Raw genomic sequence first — 18,491 nt, forward strand, 5'->3', positions numbered from 1 at the left:
AGAAATTCAGGGAGTTAGGGTGGAAGCTTAGGGCGAGAACAAACAAAGTTGTTATCTCTGGTTTGTTACGCATGCCACGTGATAGTGAGGAGAGGAATAGGGAGAGAGAGCAGTTGAACACGTGGTTACAGGGATGGTGCAGGAGGGAGTGATTCAGACACCTGGACAATTGGGGCTCTTTCTAGGTTCGGTGGGACCTCTACAAACAGGATGGTCTGCACTTGAACCAGAGGGGTACTAATATCTTGGGGGGGAAATTTGCTAATGCACTTCGGGAGAGTTTAAACTAATTCAGCAGGGGGGTGGGTACCTGAATTGTAGCTCCAGTGTACAGGAGGTTGAGAGTAGTGAGGTCATGGATGAGGTTTCAGAGTCGCAGGAGTGTACTGGCAGGCAGGAAGGCGGTTTGAAGTGTGTATACTTCAACGCCAGGAGCATCCAGAATAAGGTGGGTGATCTTGCAGCATGGGTTGGTACCTGGGATTTCGATGATGTGGCAATCTCGGAGACATGGATAGAGGAGGGACAGGAATGGTTGTTGCAGGTTCCGGGGTTTAGATGTTTCAGTAAGTGCAGGGAAGGTGGTAAAAGAGGGGGAGGTGTGGCATTATTAGTCAAGGGCAGTATTACGGTGGCAGAAAGGACATTTGATGAGGACTCGTCTACTGAGGTAGTTTGGGCTGAGGTTAGAAACAGGAAAGGAGAGGTCACCCTGTTGGGAGTTTTTTTATAGACCTCCGAAAAGTTCCAGAGATATAAAGGAAAAGATTGCAAAGATGAATCTGGATCGGTGTGAAAGTAACAGGGTAGTTGTACTGGGGGACTTTAACTTTACAAATATTGACTGGAAAAGCTATAGTTCGAGTGCTTTAAAGGGGCCAATCTTTGGCCAATGTGTGCAGGAAGGTTTCCTGATGCAGGATGTAGATAGACCAACAAGAGGAGAGGCCACATTGGATTTGGTACTGGGTAATGAACCAGACCGGGTGTTAGATTTGGAGGTAGGTGAGCACTTTGGTGACAGTGACCACAATTCGATTACGTTTACCTTAGCAATGGAAAGGAATAGGTATATATCGAACGAGAAGAGTTATAGCTGGGGGAAAGGAAATTATGATGCGATTAGGCGAGATTTCGCTGGCATAGGTTGGGGAAGGAAACTGCAGGGGATGGGCACAATTGTAATGTCGAGCTTGTTCAAGGAACAGCTACTACGCATCCTCGATAAATATGTACCTGTCAGGCAGGGAGGAAGCAGTCGTGTGAGGGAACCGTGGTTTAGTAAAGAGGTTGAATCTCTTTTGAAGAGGAAGAAAACTTATATTAAGATGAGACGTGAAGGCTCAGTTAGGGCGCTTGAGAGTTACAAGTTAGCCAGGAAGGACCTAAAGAAAGAGTTCAGAAGAGCCAGGAGGGGACATGAGAAGCCTTTGGTGGGTAGGATCAAGGAAAACCCTAAAGCTTTCTATAGGTATGTCAGGAGTAAAAGAATGACTAGGGTGAGATTCGAGTCAGTCAAGGACAGGAGTGGGAAGTTGTGCGTGGAGTCTGAAGAGATAGGAGAGGCACTAAATGAATATTTTTCGTCGGTATTCACACTGGAGAGGGACAGTGTTGTTGAGGGGAGAACTGAGATGCAGGCTGTTGGACTGGATGGGATTGATGTTCATAAGGAGGAGGTGTTAGCAATTCTGGAAATGGTAAAAATAGGTAAGTCCCCTGGGCCGGATGGGATTTATCCTAGGATTCTCTGGGAGGCTAGAGAGGAGATTGCAGAGCCTTTGGCTTTGATCTTTGTGTCGTCATTGTCTACAGGAACAGTGCCAGAAGACTGGAGGATAGCAAATGTTGTCCCCTTGTTCAAGAAGGGGAGTCGGGACAACCCTGGTAATTATAGACCGGTGGGCCTTACTTCTGTTGTGGGCAAAGTATTGGAAAGGATTATAAGAGTTAGGATTTATGATCACCTAGAAAGGAATAATTTGATTAGGATAGTCAGCACGGTTTTGTGAATGGTAGGTCGTGCCTCACAAACCTTATTGAGTTTTTTGAGAAGGTGACCAAAGAGGTGGATGAGGGTAAAGCGGTTGATGTGGTGTATATGGATTTCGGCAAAGCGTTTGATAAGGTTCCCCATGGTAAGCGTTTGCAGAAAATACGGACACATGGGATTGAGGGTGATTTGGTGGTTTGGATCAGGAATTGGCTAGCTGTAAGAAAACAAAGGGTGGTGGTTGATGGGAAATGTTCATCCTGGAGTTCAGTTACTAGAGGTGTACCGAAAGGATCTGTTTTGGGGCCGCTGCTGTTTGTCATTTTTATTAATGACCTGGATGACGGCGTGGAAGGATGGATTAGTGAATTTGCGGATGACACTAAAGTCGGTGGAGTTGTTGACAGTGCGGAGGGAAGTGACAGGTTACAGAGGGACATAGATAAGCTGCAGAGCTGGGCTGAGAGGTGGCAAATGGAGTTTAATGCGGAAAAGTGTGAGGTGATTCACTTTGGAAGGAGTAACAGGAATACAGAATACTGGGCTAATGTTAAGATACTTGGTAATGTGGATGAACAGAGAGATCTGGGAGTCCATATGCATAGATACCTGCAAGTTGGCACCCAGGTTGATAGGGTGTGTTAGCTTTTATTGGTAGAGGGATTGCGTTTCGGAGCCAGGAGTTCATGCTGCAACTGTACAAAACTCTGGTGCGGCCGCATTTGGAGTATTGCGTACAGTTCTGGTCGCCTTATTATAGGAAAGATGTGGAAGTGTTGGAAAGGGTGCAGAGGAGATTTACCGGAATGTTGCCTGGTATGGTGGGAAAATCGTATGAGGAAAGGCTGAGGGGCTTGAGGTTGTTTTCGTTAGAGAGAAGGTTAAGAGGTGACTTAATAGAGGCATACAAGATGATCAGAGGATTAGATAGGGTGGAGAGTGAGAGGCCTTTTCCTCGGATGGTGTTGGCTAGCACGAGGGGACATAGCTTTAAATTGAGGGGTGAGAGACATAGGACAGACGTTAGAGGTAGGTTCTTTACTCAGAGAGTAGTAAGGGCGTGGAATGCCCTGCCTGCAGCAGTCGTGGACTCGTCAACATTAAGAGCATTCAAATGGTTATTGGATAAACATATGGATGATATTGGAATAGTGAATTTTATAGGGGCTTTAGATTGGTTTCACTGGTCGGCGCAACATCGAGGGCCGAAGGGCCTGTACTGCGCTGTAATGTTCTATGTTCTATGTTCTATCCAGTACATCTGTGGACACGAAGGGGTAATGTGGAATGGCCAATCCACCTATCCAGTACATCTGTGGACACTAGGGGGCAATGTCGAATGGCCAATCCACCAATCCAATACATCTGTGGACACTAGGGGGCAATGTGGAATGGCCAATCCACCTATCCAGTACATCGGTGGACACTGAGGACACTTTAGCATTGCCAATTCACCTAACAGCACGTTTTTCAGACTGTGGGAGGAAACCGGAGCAGCCGGAGGAAACTCACGCAGACATGGGGAGAACATGCAGACTCCGCACAGACAGTGAACCAAGCCGGGAATCGAACCTGTGTCCCTGGTGCTGTGAGGCAGCAGAGCTAATCCAATTAGCCAGGCAGCAGGTTATATTAGTCTTGGCATTCTGCAATGTGATCAGATTCATTGAACTGTCATGATTTTTTCACTATCTGTTTAAATTTCCAAGCATTATCACATTAAAAGCATCTTAGGGAAATGTCTGAGTGAATAACCCATCGCCCCCATGACTGTTTTGGAGGAGTTGAATAACAGGAACTGAACTGAAGGATGTTTTTCTTACCATAAAAGTCAGATCCATAACCTGATGTGAAGAAGACAGATTTATGTTAAATCTTGGATAAAATTATTTCAAAATCAACATGCTTAAAGATATTTATGCCTTAAGAACAAAGAAAAGTGCTGCAGAGGAACAGGCTCTTCGATGTTCACTCTCCCATGTATCTCTTGGAATGGGATTGTTTTTGCTGTGTAAACAAGTGCTGATTGTATCGGGATGTTTAACACTCAAGCATCAGTGAATAAGTATAAAGGTTATTTATTCGTGTCACAAGTAGGCTTACATCAACACTGCAATGAAGTTACTGTGAAAATCCCCCAGTTGCTACACTCCGGCGCCCGTTTTTGTGAACACTGAGGGAGTATTTAGCATGGCCAATGTACCTAACCAGCACTTCTATGGGACTTTGGAAGGAAACCGGAGCGCCCGGAGAAAACTCATGCAGACACGGGGAGGACGTGCAGACTCCACACAGACAGTGAGGCAAGCCGGGAATCGAACCCAGGTCCCTGTCGCTGTGAGGCAGCAGTGCTAACCACTGTGCCACTGTAGTGGGAGTGGTATAAAGCAGCCTATCAGGAATCACAGTGTAGAACAATGTAGGGCATCTTACGGGAAAGGGGCAGCAGATTTAAAACAGACATGGGGAGAAATTACTTCTCTCAATGGGTGGTGAATCTGTGGAATTCATTACCTCGGAGTGCGGTGGATGCTGGGACATGGCAAATTTGAGGAGACAGACAGAGTTTTAATTAGTAATAGGTTGAAGCATGGGCTGGAGGGCGGTGTCGAGGGGGGGGGGGTTGGTGCTGTCTGGTAATGGGAAGGGGGGGTGCTGGGTATTATCGTACTTGTTGCGCCCCTGATAGTTAAGGGTTTACCCGGCGATTGTCCAGAAGGCCTATTCTACCGGAGAATTGTGCTGTGCCTGCTCCCATCTGACAAACTGATTCCCATCCCTGACATCAGATCATAGTTACAATGAAAACATTAGGAGGGGGAAAAAACTCTTGTAACTTTGGATTTGATTTTAAAGGTGCAGACGGTGCCCCGTATGGGACAGCCCCACACGCCCTACCCTCACCCCCACCCCAAATAAACACCCCACCCCCGCTCGGTATTCCATGTTCATCCAGCAGAAGGGACTCTTCAGTTCTGGGCAATAAAATGATGAATTTAATAATAAAATACATAACACTGAGAGATAGTTCTATCTGAAACCTCAGATTGTACTGTACATAACACTGAGAGATAGTTCTATCTGAAGCCTCAGATTGTACTGTACATAACACTGAGAGACAGTTCTATCTGAAGCCTCAGATTGTACTGTTCATAACACTGAGAGATAGTTCTGTCTGAAGCCTCAGGTTGTACTGTACATAACACTGAGAGATAGTTCTATCTGAAGCCTCAGATTGTACTGTACAAAACACTGAGAGACAGTTCTATCTGAAGCCTCAGATTGTACAGTACATAACACTGAGAGATAGTTCTATCTGAAGCCTCAGATTGTACTGTACATAACACTGAGAGACAGTTCTATCTGAAACCTCAGATTGTACAGTACATAACACTGAGAGATAGTTCTATCTGAAACCTCAGATTGTACTGTATATAACACTGAGAGACAGTTCTATCTGAAACCTCAGATCGCACTGTACATAACACAGAGAGATAGTTCTATCTGAAGCCTCAGATTGTACTGTACATAACACTGAGAGATAGTTCTATCTGAAGCCTCAGATTGTACTGTACATAACACTGAGAGATAGTTCTATCTGAAGCCTCAGATTGTACTGTACATAACACTGAGAGATAGTTCTATCTGAAGCCTCAGATTGTACTGTACATAACACTGAGAGATAGTTCTATCTGAAACCTCAGATCGCACTGTACATAACACTGAGAGATAGTTCTATCTGAAGCCTCAGATTGTACTGTACATAACACTGAGAGATAGTTCTATCTGAAGCCTCAGATTGTACTGTACATAACACTGAGAGATAGTTCTATCTGAAACCTCAGATCGAACTGTACATAACACTGAGAGATAGTTCTGTCTGAAGCCTCAGATTGTACTGTACGTAACACTGAGAGATAGTTCTATCTGAAGCCTCAGATTGTATTGTACATAACACTGAGAGATAGTTCTATCTGAAGCCTCAGATTGTACTGTACATAACACTGAGAGATAGTTCTATCTGAAGCCTCAGATTGTACTGTACGTAACACTGAGAGATAGTTCTATCTGAAGCCTCAGATTGTATTGTACATAACACTGAGAGATAGTTCTATCTGAAGCCTCAGATTGTACTGTACATAACACTGAGAGATAGTTCTATCTGAAGCCTCAGATTGTACTGTACGTAACACTGAGAGATAGTTCTATCTGAAGCCTCAGATTGTACTGTACATAACACTGAGAGATAGTTCTATCTGACGCCTCAGATTGTATTGTACATAACACAGAGAGATAGTTCTATCTGAAGCCTCAGATTGTATTGTACATAACACTGAGAGATAGTTCTATCTGAAGCCTCAGATTGTATTGTACATAACACAGAGAGATAGTTCTATCTGAAGCCTCAGATTGTACAGTACGTAACACTGAGAGATAGTTCTATCTGAAGCCTCAGATTGTATTGTCCATAACACTGAGAGATAGTTCTATCTGAAGCCTCAGATTGTACTGTACATAACACTGAGTGATAGTTCTATCTGAAACCTCAGATTGTACTGTACATAACACTGAGAGATAGTTCTATCTGAAGCCTCAGATTGTACTGTACGTAACACAGAGAGATAGTTCTATCTGAAACCTCAGATTGTACTGTACGTAACACAGAGAGATATTTCTATCTGAAGCCTCAGATTGTACTGTACATAACACAGAGATAGTTCTATCTGAAGCCTCAGATTGTACTGTACATAACACTGAGAGATAGTTCTATCTGAAGCCTCAGATTGTACTGTACATAACACAGAGAGATAGTTATATCTGAAGCCTCAGATTGTACTGTACATAACACTGAGAGATAGTTCTATCTGAAGCCTCAGATTGTACTGTACATAACACAGAGATAGTTCTATCTGAAGCCTCAGATTGTACTGTACATAACACTGAGAGATAGTCCTATCTGAAGTCTCAGATTGTACTGTACATAACACTGAGAGATAGTTCGATCTGAAGCCTCAGATTGTACTGTACATAACACAGAGAGATAGTTCTATCTGAAACCTCAGATTGTACTGTACACAACACTGAGAGATAGTTCTATCTGAATCCTCAGATTGTACTGTACATAACACTGAGAGATTTTTCTATCTGAAGCCTCAGATTGTACTGTACATAACACTGAGAGATAGTTCTATCTGAAGCCTCAGATTGTACTGTACATAACACTGAGAGATAGTCCTATCTGAAGTCTCAGATTGTACTGTACATAACACTGAGAGATAGTTCTATCTGAAGCCTCAGATTGTACTGTACATAACACTGAGAGATAGTTCTATCTGAAGCCTCAGATTGTACTGTACATAACACTGAGAGATAGTTCTATCTGAAGCCTCAGATTGTACTGTACATAACACTGAGAGATAGTTCTATCTGAAGTCTCAGATTGTACCGTACATAACACTGAGAGGTAGTTCAATCTGTAGTCTCAGATTGTACTGTACAAAGCACTGAGAGATAGTTCTATCTGAAGCCTCAGTTTGTACTGTACATAACACTGAGAGATAGTTATATCTGAAGCCTCAGATTGTACTGTACATAACACTGAGAGATAGTTCTATCTGAAGCCTCAGATTGTACTGTACATAACACTGAGAGATAGTTCTATCTGAAGTCTCAGATTGTACCGTACATAACACTGAGAGATAGTTCTATCTGAAGCCTCAGATTGTACTGTACGTAACACTGAGAGATAGTTCTATCTGAAGCCTCAGATTGTACTGTACATAACACTGAGAGATCGTTCTATCTGAAGCCTCAGATTGTACTGTACATAACACTGAGAGATAGTTCTGTCTGAAGCCTCAGATTGTACTGTACGTAACACTGAGAGATAGTTCTATCTGAAGCCTCAGATTGTACTGTACATAACACTGAGAGATAGTTCTATCTGAAGCCTCAGATTGTACTGTACATAACACTGAGAGATAGTTCTGTCTGAAGCCTCAGATTGTACTGTACGTAACACTGAGAGATAGTTCTATCTGAAGCCTCAGATTGTACTGTACGTAACACTGAGAGATATTTCTATCTGAAGCCTCAGATTGTACTGTACATAACACTGAGAGATAGTTCTATCTGAAGCCTCAGATTGTACTGTACATAACACTGAGAGATAGTTCTATCTGAAGCCTCAGATTGTACTGTACATAACACTGAGAGATAGTTCTGTCTGAAGCCTCAGATTGTACTGTACGTTACACTGAGAGATAGTTCTATCTGAAGCCTCAGATTGTATTGTACATAACACTGAGAGATAGTCCTATCTGAAGCCTCAGATTGTACTGTACATAACACTGAGAGATAGTTCTATCTGAATCCTCAGATTGTACTGTACATAACACTGAGAGATTTTTCTATCTGAAGCCTCAGATTGTACTGTACATAACACTGAGAGATAGTTCTATCTGAAGCCTCAGATTGTACTGTACTTAACACTGAGAGATAGTCCTATCTGAAGTCTCAGATTGTACTGTACATAACACTGAGAGATAGTTCTATCTGAAGCCTCAGATTGTACTGTACATAACACTGAGAGATAGTTCTATCTGAAGCCTCAGATTGTACTGTACATAACACTGAGAGATAGTTCTATCTGAAGCCTCAGATTGTACTGTACATAACACTGAGAGATAGTTCTATCTGAAGTCTCAGATTGTACCGTACATAACACTGAGAGATAGTTCAATCTGTAGTCTCAGATTGTACTGTACAAAGCACTGAGAGATAGTTCTATCTGAAGCCTCAGTTTGTACTGTACATAACACTGAGAGATAGTTATATCTGAAGCCTCAGATTGTACTGTACATAACACTGAGAGATAGTTCTATCTGAAGCCTCAGATTGTACTGTACATAACACTGAGAGATAGTTCTATCTGAAGTCTCAGATTGTACCGTACATAACACTGAGAGATAGTTCTATCTGAAGCCTCAGATTGTACTGTACGTAACACTGAGAGATAGTTCTATCTGAAGCCTCAGATTGTACTGTACATAACACTGAGAGATCGTTCTATCTGAAGCCTCAGATTGTACTGTACATAACACTGAGAGATAGTTCTGTCTGAAGCCTCAGATTGTACTGTACGTAACACTGAGAGATAGTTCTATCTGAAGCCTCAGATTGTACTGTACATAACACTGAGAGATAGTTCTATCTGAAGCCTCAGATTGTACTGTACATAACACTGAGAGATAGTTCTGTCTGAAGCCTCAGATTGTACTGTACGTAACACTGAGAGATAGTTCTATCTGAAGCCTCAGATTGTACTGTACGTAACACTGAGAGATATTTCTATCTGAAGCCTCAGATTGTACTGTACATAACACTGAGAGATAGTTCTATCTGAAGCCTCAGATTGTACTGTACATAACACTGAGAGATAGTTCTATCTGAAGCCTCAGATTGTACTGTACATAACACTGAGAGATAGTTCTGTCTGAAGCCTCAGATTGTACTGTACGTTACACTGAGAGATAGTTCTATCTGAAGCCTCAGATTGTATTGTACATAACACTGAGAGATAGTTCTATCTGAAGCCTCAGATTGTACTGTACATAACACTGAGAGATAGTTCTATCTGAAGCCTCACATTGTACTGTACATAACACTGAGAGATAGTTCCATCTGAAGCCTCAGATTGTATTGTCCATAACACTGAGAGATAGTTCTATCTGACGCCTCAGATTGTACTGTACATAACACTGAGAGATAGTTCTATCTGAAGCCTCAGATTGTACTGTACATAACACTGAGAGATAGTTCTATCTGAAGCCTCAGATTGTACTGTACGTAACACAGAGATAGTTCTATCTGAAACCTCAGATTGTACTGTACGTAACACAGAGAGATATTTCTATCTGAAGCCACAGATTGTACTGTACATAACACAGAGATAGTTCTATCTGAAGCCTCAGATTGTACTGTACATAACACTGAGAGATTGTTCTATCTGAAGCCTCAGATTGTACTGTACATAACACTGAGAGATAGTTCTATCTGAAGCCTCAGATTGTACTGTACATAACACGGAGAGATAGTTCTATCTGAAACCTCAGATTGTACTGTTCATAACACTGAGAGATAGTTCTATCTGAAACCTCAGATTGTACTGTTCATAACACTGAGAGATAGTTCTATCTGAAGCCTCAGATTGTACTGTACATAACACTGAGAGATAGTTCTATCTGAAGCCAAAGATTGCACTGTACATAACACTGAGAGATAGTTCTATCTGAAGCCTCAGATTGTACTGTACATAACACTGAGAGACAGTTCTATCTGAAGCCTCAGATCGTACTGTACATAACACAGAGATAGTTCTATCTGAAGCCTCAGATTGTACTGTACATAACACTGAGAGATACTTCTATCTGAATCCTCAGATTGTACTGTACGTAACACTGAGAGATAGTTCTGTCTGAAGCCTCAGATTGTACTGTACATAACACTGAGAGATAGTTCTATCTGAAGCCTCAGATTGTACTGTACATAACACTGAGAGATAGTTCTATCTGAAGCCTCAGATTGTACTGTACATAACACTGAGAGATACTTCTATCTGAATCCTCAGATTGTACTGTACGTAACACTGAGAGATAGTTCTGTCTGAAGCCTCAGATTGTACTGTACATAACACAGAGAGATAGTTCTATCTGAAGCCTCAGATTGTACTGTCCGTAACACAGAGATAATTCTATCTGAAGCCTCAGATTGTACTGTACATAACACTGAGAGATAGTTCTATCTGAAGCCTCAGATTGTAATGTACATAACACTGAGAGGTAGTTCTATCTGAAGCCTCGGATTGTACTGTACATAACACTGAGAGATAGTTCTATCTGAAACCTCAGATTGTACTGTACATAACACTGAGAGATATTTCTATCTGAAGCCTCAGATTGTACTGTACATAACACAGAGAGATAGTTCTATCTGAAGCCTCAGATTGTACTGTACATAACACTGAGAGATAGTTCTATCTGAAGCCTCAGATTGTACTGTACATAACACTGAGAGATAGTTCTATCTGAAGCCTCAGATTGTACTGTACATAACACTGAGAGATAGTTCTATCTGAAGCCTCAGATTGTACTGTACATAACACTGAGAGATAGTTCTATCTGAAGCCTCAGATTGTACTGTACGTAACACAGAGAGATAGTTCTATCTGAAACCTCAGATTGTACTGTACGTAACACAGAGAGATAGTTCTATCTGAAGCCTCAGATTGTACTGTACATAACACTGAGAGATAGTTCTATCTGAAGCCAAAGATTGCACTGTACATAACACTGAGAGATAGTTCTATCTGAAGCCTCAGATTGTACTGTACATAACACTGAGAGATAGTTCTATCTGAAGCCAAAGATTGCACTGTACATAACACAGAGATAGTTCTATCTGAAGCCTCAGATTGTACTGTGCATAGCACTGAGAGATAGTTCTATCTGAAGCGTCAGATTGTACTGTTCATAACACTGAGAGATAGTTCTATCTGAAACCTCAGATTGTACTGTACATAACACTGAGAGATAGTTCTATCTGAAACCTCAGATTGTACTGTATATAACACTGAGAGACAGTTCTATCTGAAACCTCAGATCGCACTGTACATAACACAGAGAGATATTTCTATCTGAAGCCTCAGATTGTACTGTACATAACACTGAGAGATAGTTCTATCTGAAGCCTCAGATTGTACTGTACATAACACTGAGAGATAGTTCTATCTGAAGCCTCAGATTGTACTGTACATAACACTGAGAGATAGTTCTATCTGAAGCCTCAGATTGTACTGTACATAACACTGAGAGATAGTTCTATCTGAAACCTCAGATCGCACTGTACATAACACTGAGAGATAGTTCTATCTGAAGCCTCAGATTGTACTGTACATAACACTGAGAGATAGTTCTATCTGAAGCCTCAGATTGTACTGTACATAACACTGAGAGATAGTTCTATCTGAAACCTCAGATCGCACTGTACATAACACTGAGAGATAGTTCTGTCTGAAGCCTCAGATTGTACTGTACGTAACACTGAGAGATAGTTCTATCTGAAGCCTCAGATTGTATTGTACATAACACTGAGAGATAGTTCTATCTGAAGCCTCAGATTGTACTGTACATAACACTGAGAGATAGTTCTATCTGAAGCCTCAGATTGTACTGTACGTAACACTGAGAGATAGTTCTATCTGAAGCCTCAGATTGTATTGTACGTAACACTGAGAGATAGTTCTATCTGAAGCCTCAGATTGTACTGTACATAACACTGAGAGATAGTTCTATCTGAAGCCTCAGATTGTACTGTACGTAACACTGAGAGATAGTTCTATCTGAAGCCTCAGATTGTACTGTACATAACACTGAGAGATAGTTCTATCTGAAGCCTCAGATTGTATTGTACATAACACAGAGAGATAGTTCTATCTGAAGCCTCAGATTGTATTGTACATAACACTGAGAGATAGTTCTATCTGAAGCCTCAGATTGTATTGTACATAACACAGAGAGATAGTTCTATCTGAAGCCTCAGATTGTGCTGTACGTAACACTGAGAGATAGTTCTATCTGAAGCCTCAGATTGTATTGTCCATAACACTGAGAGATAGTTCTATCTGAAGCCTCAGATTGTACTGTACATAACACTGAGTGATAGTTCTATCTGAAACCTCAGATTGTACTGTACATAACACTGAGAGATAGTTCTATCTGAAGCCTCAGATTGTACTGTACGTAACACAGAGAGATAGTTCTATCTGAAACCTCAGATTGTACTGTACGTAACACAGAGAGATATTTCTATCTGAAGCCTCAGATTGTACTGTACATAACACAGAGATAGTTCTATCTGAAGCCTCAGATTGTACTGTACATAACACTGAGAGATAGTTCTATCTGAAGCCTCAGATTGTACTGTACATAACACAGAGAGATAGTTCTATCTGAAGCCTCAGATTGTACTGTACATAACACAGAGATAGTTCTATCTGAAGCCTCAGATTGTACTGTACATAACACTGAGAGATAGTTCTATCTGAAGCCTCAGATTGTACTGTACATAACACTGAGAGATAGTTCTATCTGAAGCCTCAGATTGTACTGTACATAACACAGAGATAGTTCTATCTGAAGCCTCAGATTGTACTGTACATAACACTGAGAGATAGTCCTATCTGAAGTCTCAGATTGTACTGTACATAACACTGAGAGATAGTTCGATCTGAAGCCTCAGATTGTACTGTACATAACACAGAGAGATAGTTCTATCTGAAACCTCAGATTGTACTGTACATAACACTGAGAGATAGTTCTTTCTGAATCCTCAGATTGTACTGTACATAACACTGAGAGATAGTTCTATCTGAAGCCTCAGATTGTACTGTACATAACACTGAGAGATAGTTCTATCTGAAGCCTCAGATTGTACTGTACATAACACTGAGAGATAGTCCTATCTGAAGTCTCAGATTGTACTGTACATAACACTGAGAGATAGTTCTATCTGAAGCCTCAGATTGTACTGTACATAACACTGAGAGATAGTTCTATCTGAAGCCTCAGATTGTACTGTACATAACACTGAGAGATAGTTCTATCTGAAGCCTCAGATTGTACTGTACATAACACTGAGAGATAGTTCTATCTGAAGTCTCAGATTGTACCGTACATAACACTGAGAGATAGTTCTATCTGTAGTCTCAGATTGTACTGTACATAACACTGAGAGATAGTTCTATCTGAAGCCTCAGATTGTACTGTACATAACACTGAGAGATAGTTCTATCTGAAGCCTCAGATTGTACTGTACATAACACTGAGAGATAGTTCTATCTGAAGCCTCAGATTGTACTGTACATAACACTGAGAGATAGTTCTATCTGAAGTCTCAGATTGTACCGTACATAACACTGAGAGATAGTTCTATCTGAAGCCTCAGATTGTACTGTACATAACACTGAGAGACAGTTCTGTCTGAAGCCTCAGATTGTACTGTACGTAACACTGAGAGATAGTTCTATCTGAAGCCTCAGATTGTACTGTACATAACACTGAGAGATCGTTCTATCTGAAGCCTCAGATTGTACTGTACATAACACTGAGAGATAGTTCTGTCTGAAGCCTCAGATTGTACTGTACGTAACACTGAGAGATAGTTCTAGCTGAAGCCTCAGATTGTACTGTACATAACACTGAGAGATAGTTCTATCTGAAGCCTCAGATTGTACTGTACATACCACTGAGAGATAGTTCTGTCTGAAGCCTCAGATTGTACTGTACGTAACACTGAGAGATAGTTCTATCTGAAGCCTCAGATTGTACTGTACGTAACACTGAGAGATATTTCTATCTGAAGCCTCAGATTGTACTGTACATAACACTGAGAGATAGTTCTATCTGAAGCCTCAGATTGTACTGTACATAACACTGAGAGATAGTTCTATCTGAAGCCTCAGATCGTACTGTACATAACACTGAGAGATAGTTCTGTCTGAAGCCTCAGATTGTACTGTACGTAACACTGAGAGATAGTTCTATCTGAAGCCTCAGATTGTATTGTGCATAACACTGAGAGATAGTTCTATCTGAAGCCTCAGATTGTACTGTACATAACACTGAGAGATAGTTCTATCTGAAGCCTCACATTGTACTGTACATAACACTGAGAGATAGTTCCATCTGAAGCCTCAGATTGTATTGTCCATAACACTGAGAGATAGTTCTATCTGACGCCTCAGATTGTACTGTACATAACACTGAGAGATAGTTCTATCTGAAGCCTCAGATTGTACTGTACATAACACTGAGAGATAGTTCTATCTGAAGCCTCAGATTGTACTGTACGTAACACAGAGATAGTTCTATCTGAAACCTCAGATTGTACTGTACGTAACACAGAGAGATATTTCTATCTGAAGCCACAGATTGTACTGTACATAACACAGAGATAGTTCTATCTGAAGCCTCAGATTGTACTGTACATAACACTGAGAGATTGTTCTATCTGAAGCCTCAGATTGTACTGTACATAACACTGAGAGATAGTTCTATCTGAAGCCTCAGATTGTACTGTACATAACACGGAGAGATAGTTCTATCTGAAACCTCAGATTGTACTGTTCATAACACTGAGAGATAGTTCTATCTGAATCCTCAGATTGTACTGTTCATAACACTGAGAGATAGTTCTATCTGAAGCCTCAGATTGTACTGTACATAACACTGAGAGATAGTTCTATCTGAAGCCAAAGATTGCACTGTACATAACACTGAGAGATAGTTCTATCTGAAGCCTCAGATTGTACTGTACATAACACTGAGAGACAGTTCTATCTGAAGCCTCAGATCGTACTGTACATAACACAGAGATAGTTCTATCTGAAGCCTCAGATTGTACTGTACATAACACTGAGAGATAGTTCTATCTGAAGCCTCAGATTGTACTGTACGTAACACTGAGAGATAGTTCTATCTGAAGCCTCAGATTGTACTGTACATAACACTGAGAGCTAGTTCTATCTGAAGCCTCAGATTGTACTGTACATAACACTGAGAGATAGTTCTATCTGAAGCCTCAGATTGTACTGTACATAACACTGAGAGATACTTCTATCTGAATCCTCAGATTGTACTGTACGTAACACTGAGAGATAGTTCTGTCTGAAGCCTCAGATTGTACTGTACATAACACAGAGAGATAGTTCTATCTGAAGCCTCAGATTGTACTGTCCGTAATACAGAGATAATTCTATCTAAAGCATCAGATTGTACTGTACATAACACTGAGAGATAGTTCTATCTGAAGCCTCAGATTGTAATGTACATAACACTGAGAGATAGTTCTATCTGAAGCCTCGGATTGTACTGTACATAACACTGAGAGATAGTTCTATCTGAAACCTCAGATTGTACTGTACATAACACTGAGAGATAGTTCTATCTGAAGCCTCAGATTGTACTGTACGTAACACAGAGAGATAGTTCTATCTGAAACCTCAGATTGTACTGTACGTAACACAGAGAGATAGTTCTATCTGAAGCCTCAGATTGTACTGTACATAACACTGAGAGATAGTTCTATCTGAAGCCAAAGATTGCACTGTACATAACACTGAGAGATATTTCTATCTGAAGCCTCAGATTGTACTGTACATAACACTGAGAGATAGTTCTATCTGAAGCCAAATATTGCACTGTACATAACACAGAGATAGTTCTATCTGAAGCCTCAGATTGTACTGTGCATAGCACTGAGAGATAGTTCTATCTGAAGCGTCAGATTGTACTGTTCATAACACTGAGAGATACTTCTATCTGAAACCTCAGATTGTACTGTACATAACACTGAGAGATAGTTCTATCTGAAACCTCAGATTGTACTCTACATAACACTGAGAGATAGTTCTATCTGAAGCCTCAGATTGTACTGTACATAACACTGAGAGATAGTTCTATCTGAAGCCTCAGATTGTACTGTACATAACACTGAGAGATAGTTCTATCTGAAGCCTCAGATTGTACTGTACGTAACACAGAGATATTTCTATCTGAAGCCTCAGATTGTACTGTACGTAAAACAGAGAGATAGTTTTATCTGAAGCTTCAGATTGTTCTGTACGTAACACTGAGAGATAGTTCTATCTGAAGCCTCAGATTGTACTGTACGTAACACAGAGAGATATTTCTATCTGAAGCCTCAGATTGTACTGTACGTAACACAGAGAGATATTTCTATCTGAAGCCTCAGATTGAACTGTACATAACACTGAGAGATAGTTCTATCTGAAGCCAAAGATTGCACTGTACATAACACTGAGAGATAGTTCTATCTGAAGCCTCAGATTGTACTGTACGTAACAGAGATATTTCTATCTGAAGCCTCAGATTGTACTGTACGTAAAACAGAGAGATAGTTTTATCTGAAGCTTCAGATTGTTCTGTACGTAACACTGAGAGATAGTTCTATCTGAAGCCTCAGATTGTACTGTACGTAACACAGAGATATTTCTATCTGAAGCCTCAGATTGTACTGTACATAACACTGAGAGATAGTTCTATCTGAAGCCTCAGATTGTACTGTACATAACACTGAGAGATAGTTCTATCTGAAGCCTCAGATTGTACCGTTCATAACACTGAGAGATAGTTCTATCTGAAGCCAAAGGTTGTACTGTACATAACACTGAGAGATAGTTCTATCTGAAGCCTCAGATTGTACTGTACGTAACACAGAGATATTTCTATCTGAAGCCTCAGATTGTACTGTACATAACACTGAGAGATAGTTCTATCTGAAGCCAAAGATTGCACTGTACATAACACTGAGAGATAGTTCTATCTGAAGCCTCAGATTGTACTGTACATAACACTGAGAGATAGTTCTATCTGAAGCCTCAGATTGTACTCTACGTAACAGAGATATTTCTATCTGAAGCCTTAGATTGTACTGCACGTAAAACAGAGAGATAGTTTTATCTGAAGCTTCAGATTGTTCTGTACGTAACACTGAGAGATAGTTCTATCTGAAGCCTCAAATTGTACTGTACGTAACACAGAGATATTTCTATCTGAAGCCTCAGATTGTACTGTACATAACACTGAGAGATAGTTCTATCTGAAGCCTCAGATTGTACTGTACATAACACTGAGAGATAGTTCTACCTGAAGCCTCAGATTGTACTGTACGTAAAACAGAGAGATAGTTCTATCTGAAGCTTCAGATTGTTCTGTACATAACACTGAGAGATAGTTCTATCTGAAGCCTCAGATTGTACTGTACATAACACTGAGAGATAGTTCTATCTGAAGCCTCAGATTGTACTGTACGTAACACTGAGAGATAGTTCTATCTGAAGCCTCAGATTGTACTGTACATAACACTGAGAGATAGTTCTATCTGAAGCCTCAGATTGTACTGTACATAACACTGAGAGATAGTTCTATCTGAAGCCAAAGATTGCACTGTACATAACACTGAGAGATAGTTCTATCTGAAACCTCAGATTGTACTGTACATAACACTGAGAGATAGTTCTATCTGAAGCCTCAGATTGTACTGTACATAACACAGAGAGATAGTTCTATCTGAAGCCTCAGATTGTACTGTACATAACACTGAGAGATAGTTCTATCTGAAGCCTCAGATTGTACTGTACATAACACTGAGAGATAGTTCTATCTGAAGCCTCAGATTGTACTGTACATAACACTGAGAGATAGTTCTATCTGAAGCCTCAGATTGTACTGTACATAACACTGAGAGATAGTTCTATCTGAAGCCTCAGATTGTACTGTACGTAACACAGAGAGATAGTTCTATCTGAAACCTCAGATTGTACTGTACGTAACACAGAGAGATAGTTCTATCTGAAGCCTCAGATTGTACTGTACATAACACTGAGAGATAGTTCTATCTGAAGCCAAAGATTGCACTG

Source organism: Mustelus asterias, unplaced genomic scaffold (assembly GCF_964213995.1).
Source record: "Mustelus asterias unplaced genomic scaffold, sMusAst1.hap1.1 HAP1_SCAFFOLD_339, whole genome shotgun sequence".
Classification (NCBI taxonomy): domain Eukaryota; kingdom Metazoa; phylum Chordata; class Chondrichthyes; order Carcharhiniformes; family Triakidae; genus Mustelus; species Mustelus asterias.